The sequence below is a fragment of the Panicum hallii genome, chromosome 9 (genome assembly GCF_002211085.1).
Source record: "Panicum hallii strain FIL2 chromosome 9, PHallii_v3.1, whole genome shotgun sequence".
NCBI classification, from domain to species: Eukaryota; Viridiplantae; Streptophyta; class Magnoliopsida; order Poales; family Poaceae; genus Panicum; species Panicum hallii.
In genome coordinates, this window is record NC_038050.1 from 43,247,041 (window position 1) to 43,253,462 (window position 6,422).

The window sequence follows — 6,422 nt, forward strand, 5'->3', positions numbered from 1 at the left end:
TGGTCTTACCGAAAGGGCAAGAGGGGAGTGCATTGATGGGGTATAGCTCGGTCCTCTTGGAGGCCTTGTGTATGGTCCTTGGCTAAGGTACTACCTCATTAGGGAGGGTTATGATCACTACGGCCTGAAACCTTAGCGGACCGTTGCAAGTTAGGGAATCTTCATAAAGGCCTCGTAGTGAATCCCTGCCACTCACCTTGGAAGTGTTTATGGGCCTTGCAAACCCGGGCATCAAGGGAAACATGAATTGTAAGTAAAGTGTACGACCTCTGCAGAGTGAAAACTGATATATCAGCCGTGCTTACGGTTAAGAGCGGGTTGGACACTCACATGATAATTAAACTTAAAGATGATCTAAATCGATGTTCTTTATCTATTTATGTCATTCATTATCTATTACTAAAATTTGTCTAAGGGATTGGTATTTATTTACACTTAGTTAATGCTTGCTTAATAAAACTTGACCAACTAAAAATGCTTTTTATTTATTTACATTTAGTACCCTGAAGATTTTGAAGAATACTAAGCGTATGTCTCCTAGTCATCTGCCTGTGAGGTCAAAGTCCACTGCTAATTACTAACGTTTATTTATTTGCTGAAGATTAAGACTGTCGGTCATATAATAAAGTACTATTATACTCTATTTCGTCAATGCATTGTTTCGGGTATACACTTGCGACATCTACTATATATGCGGAACTTGATCCTGACGCACATATGGGATGCACTCAGTTACCTTTTCTAAACCGGGTGTGACAGTTTACTAGTTCATGACTGGTACTACGTGCAAGTTTACTGAAGGGGCCGCGCTTCCATACTTCAGTAACGCTCAGACTACTAGTTTTCGACTAGTAATCTATGTTACTGAAGAGGCTTCACTCCCATACTTCCAGTTTTACTCCATTTTCTAGTTCACGACTGGTACTACGTGCAAGTTTACTAAAGGGGCCTCTCTCCCATACTTCCAATAACGCTCAGATTATAAGTTTTTGACTAGTATTCTATGTTACTGAAGGGGTTTCGCCCCCATATTTCTAGTTTTACTCCATTTACTGGTTCACGATTGGTACTACATACAAGTTTACTGAAGGGGCCTCGCTCCCATCTCCAATCATTCCGAAGAGCCGAGATCTCGTAAAGGAAAAATTAGCTAGCTCTATTTTTGGGAATTTTTTCTTACAAATTGGATTGCTCTCCCCTTTAGGCTTTGTATCATTCTATCTCTCGTCATCACTCGATCAAACCCGAGACTTGACATTGTTTCACGCTTTTCCGATGTAGCCATTCCCAACTTTTTAATTAGTTTCATGCTTCGCATTTTACTTCTATTGACTTTTTAAGAAAGAGATTATTATTCCTTTTCTCTTCTGCTATGTCGAAGAGATTTACTTATTTGCCGCTCCTTGGCTGTCAAACCTTCCAATTCGAATTTCAAATTCCATTCCAAATCCCACCCCCCGGCAACTACCCCAATCGAATTATTTGGGCCTACTCGTTATCAGTGGGATCAGGGATCTTTTACCTTATCTTGCCAGGGAATGTATCGATAAAGTTAGATAAAAACCGTTATCCCCAGGGGCTGATTTCGGATAACGCTCAGATTACTAGTTCTCGACTAGTATTCTATGTTACTGAAGGGGCCTCGCCCCCATACTTCCAGTAACGCCCATAGGCCCATGGGACCGGGCACATGGCCTACATCTTACAGGATACGGGGTGGGATATGGCCCACACCCTACACCAGTTGTAGCTACTCATACAATAGTAAAACTAGTCAGAACAAAAGTAAACTACCCGAAAACTACTTGGGTAGGAGTCCTAAGCTCGTATCTGACTAGGACTTCCATGTAACCTTGTCCCCCCAAACCATATAAGGACGGGTAGGGACCCCTCCAACGACAGACACAAAGTCAACACCTAAGGCAATACAATCAACACACAAGACATAGGGTGTTATGCTCTCAACAGCCTGAACCTGTCTAAACTTTATGTTCCTTGCACCTTCGAGTTCCTGATCTCGGCTACCTACAAACTCATCACCTCAGGGGTATCCCTCGGTGGGCGTGGCAATAAAACACCGACAGATCTAGGATCCAATTTCCACTCGCACAGATACTGAGAATTCTGTGAGCGCAGCGCCATTAAGGTCAAGTATGTCTCATGGCTCACCCATGGGCCAATGGCCAGGTTGAGCGCGCCAACTGCATGATCCTTGATGTACTGAAGAAAAGACTCTACGATGAGAATAGCAAAAAGGGCGGAAAGTGGATCCATGAGATGTCATTAGTAGTCTGGGGGCTTCGCACACAACCAAGCAAAGCCATAGGACAGTCACCTTTCTTCCTTGTCTATGGGTCTGAAGCCATAGTACCGGCTGATGTCATGTGGCAATCTCCACAACTGAAGATGTACGAAGAAGGCGAGGCCGATGATGCAAGACATCTCGAAATTGACTCAGTAGAAGAAGTCAGATGCAATATCCTGCTCCAGTCAGTCCGCTACTTACAAGGCGTTCATCATTACCACGACCGGAACGTTCAAGAAAGATCCTTCAACATTGGAGAATTGGTCCTTCGCCACATCCAGGACGAAACTGGGCTACACAAGCTCAACTCGCGATGGGAGGGGGCATTCATCGTGGTCAAGGTTACTGGACCAGGGTCGTATCACTTACAATACCCTAATGGCCAGGAGGTCCCAAACTCCTGGAATATTGAGGACCTACACCATTTCTACCCTCAGATAACTTGTATCCAAAGTTCTCAGCTGCAGTGCAGCATCTTGTCATCAATAAAGAATTGATTCAATCTCAAAATGACTACTTTTTCTTTAGCTACATTGAAAGAATTTAGGGACTGCAGCCACGAGTACTAACAATATGCTAACTACGATAAATCTTCAATTATACTCGGGGGCTACGCCATGAGTACTTTTTGACATGACTACTTCGCAACGACCCTACGGGTTGCCAAGCACTGAGTACTTGCAAACACTACCGACTACTTCGAGTACTCCCTGCACAGTTCACCAAAACTAATGGCTCTAGTTACTACGATACAGTTGGAGAGGCTTCTATGCCTACAAAACAATCTAGGACATCACACAACGTGATTTTACCCTAGTTTGTCTACATTCTTGTTTGGGTTTAACTTTTGAACGCACAACCATTGACTACCTCTAGAAGCGTTGCCTTCTGGGTAGCTCTATATGGGCGTCTCTACTATTTCTAGGTCCCATGATTTTCAGTCCTACTCTATGAGTCAGCACACCGAACACATCACCGGGCAAGCATCTAGTACATATATTTACAGTTATACATAGCTACAATAGAGTATTCAATGTTTGCACATCTGAACCTACTCCTGCTCTAAGCTATCGACTAGCTTCTAGGCTACTGGCTTCACCTCTTCAATAAGTTCCTTGAACTTGTCTTCGGTGCAGTTTGCAGACATCCCAGTCGCTAGTGGCTCCAGGATGGCCTTGGGCCAATAGGACCTGAAGAGTCTTAGGATGTGCTCCACGTAGGTCTTGATGGTCTTTGATACATAACTGGAAATTTTTTGGGGGGTTACGCGAAGTCGCTCCAACAGCATGTTGTTGCTCACAACCCCTTCTTCTGGCGGATCCACCATGTTGACCACAACCTGGGTAGTACCATTGAGCTCTTCAAGTTCCCTCTTGTTTTGCTCTTTTGCAGCGGTCATCTCCCTAATCTGTGTCATACACTCCATGAGTTGTACATCTCCATTTTGGAGGGCTTGAATAACTTCTCCACATCATCTGAATGACGGTACACAAGATTCTTCAAGTCAGTGATCTCTTCATTCTTATTTCTTATGATATTATTAAGTTCTGCAAGCAAAAGGGGACGGAGAAGCACTTCTACTAGTTCAGATACTACTCTTCACTTATGGCAAGCAAGGATAAAGCAATCGATAGAGTATTACCACGGTAAGACTTGGTGTGTTGTCTATTTCTATCCTTTAGATTTTCAATCTCTTTCCTCAGCAGACAGACCTCCCGAGTGTGCTCGAGCTTCAAGGTATCCAGTTCACACCTTACCATAGCGTTTTCTGCTGCTTGTGCTTCGATCTCTTGCTCCCTGGTCTGCAACTGCTGGAATTTGATCTCCACGGCTTGCAATTTGTTCGACTTGATGCGGGATCAGTTGGCCATGGTCTCTTTGACATTGAGAAGAAGTTTGAGAAGCAATACTACTCAACAGCAACAAATATGGAGTGTTCAAGGCACTAACTGTGGAGAATCGGAACAAATCCTGGAATGAATCATTGAACTCTTTCATTCGTTCATTTACGAGCATTGGGTCATCGATGAGATCCAATGGGATGCCGCTCTCAAAAATTGATGGCTGCGTCGGAGCTACAACTGTTGAACTAGTTGCAGCGCCTTGCTCGACAGGGTCATGCTGCAACGGCTGCAGGCTCCCTGTCACATGGTTAGTCCATAAGCAAACATGCAAGAAACAAAGAACTCGGGTGAAATGCAGATCAACGCAACTTACCTATGAGATTTTCTTGAGGCTCCTCTGCATTCACTAGCTCTAGTTCAGCGACTGGCACCTCTCTTTCATTGGCACATTCAGTTCCTATGGGTGAGGGGGCATGGGCACCTTGCTGCTGCAACGGTTCAACAACTTTCATGGCCGGCGGTGTTGCATCAACCACCTTCTCTGGCTCGGGGGCTTGGGCATCCGCGGCACTCCCAGGCTGCTCCAAGACCAGAGTAGAGGATGGCCTGCATAGGGAAATAACATTATGAGTTGTTATCTGACCGACAAAAACCTACGATACACAAAGGAAAAGCACTCGAATACTTACAGTGCAGACTTCTTTATCAACAATACTTTCTTCTTAAGTAATCGGGGCACTGGTCCAGTACCCAGAGTACTCGTTGCCATAGGTTCGCCAGTCAAGGGCTGTATTTTCCCCAGCGAGGCAACCGCGACGGTCACCATCAAACTACAGTCAGCTGGGGGCGGTGATCGCTCCGTCGCAGCTTCAGCAGTACCACTTGATGGGTTCACTACAACACTGGGCACGCCCTGTCCCCTTGCAGTCTCATCCCCGATCTCCTCTTCAACTGTACCCCTGGTAGGTTTGGGGTTCGGGGAACTACCAAAAAAAGTCAAGAAGAAGGGGGAAATTAAATCAGAAAATGCAAGCAAAAGCAGGAAAAGTACTCGGAATGCAATGACAAGCACTCACCTGGACGCTCCGATGTCATCACCAGCTGGTGAGGCACTCACCATGCGCTTCTGAGTGATGGATCTTGGTCCCCACGGATGGCTGGGCAAAAGATCATCACCTGGAGGGCGGTCTTCTTACCCTGGCCTTTTATCACTTCAGCCAAGGTGCGACCATTGTCGCTGTCTTGATCATCGTCTGTATTGACTGGATCATAGGAAGGATGAAAGACTGGCCTCTGGTACACTGATGGTTGCAGATGCCGCGGACTTGTAATGTCCAGCATCGGCAGCATACTTCTATATACATCCACATCCTACTGCAACAAAATTGACAGATGAGTTAGTATCACTCAAGACAAGATTGCAGTACAGAAGGATACGGATACTTACATGCTTTGAAGGGTCCTTAGCAGAGTATATCTTCAGGATCTAGGGCACTGTCTCAGCACCCATGAGTCCCCAGCTCACTCGAACTACGGCATCGGATCGCTGAATTGGCTCTGCAGAAAACTGAGAAGGGTCTAAGACTCCAAGATAGTTGAAGCCAAACCTTGCCTGCTTCTGCAGTGGCTAGATTTGCCTACGGATCCACGAGAACATCACCACTACACCAGTAACGCCCGCATCCCTCTGCTTTTTTATCATACCAAGTACTTTCGGGATCCGGTTTCATCCCTGCAGGCTTGGACCAATCGCACGTGATCTGAAGTGCTCTCGCGGTCCTTCCTGGCAAGGAAGGCATGTGGTTTCCGATGTAGAACCACTTCTCTCTCCACCCTGACAAACTTCTTAGGAATTTGTACGAGATGTATTTTTTCTCCATCCCTTGCCTCAACTACAACCCAGCACTGCCGATTCTCGTATAGACCTTATCTTTGGGTTGGGACTTGAGGTGGAAAAGATAGGTGAAGAGATCAAAGTGCGGCTCTATTCCTAAGAATACTTCACAGAACTAAACAAAGATGGAAATGTGAAGGATGGTGCTGGGATTAAGATGATGCAACTGGATTCCGTAGTAAAAGAGGAGACCATGGAAAAGGTCAGAAGTCGGGAGGGCTAATCCTCACTCGATGAGGTATTGAAAAAGAACAATCATCAACTCCTTCATATGGCCTTTTGTCCCAGGTGGCAGGGAGCCACTAGATGACTTCCTTGCTCTGGAGAAGACCCTCATCAATGAGGGCCTGGAGATCAGCTTTGGAGCACTTATTTGGTT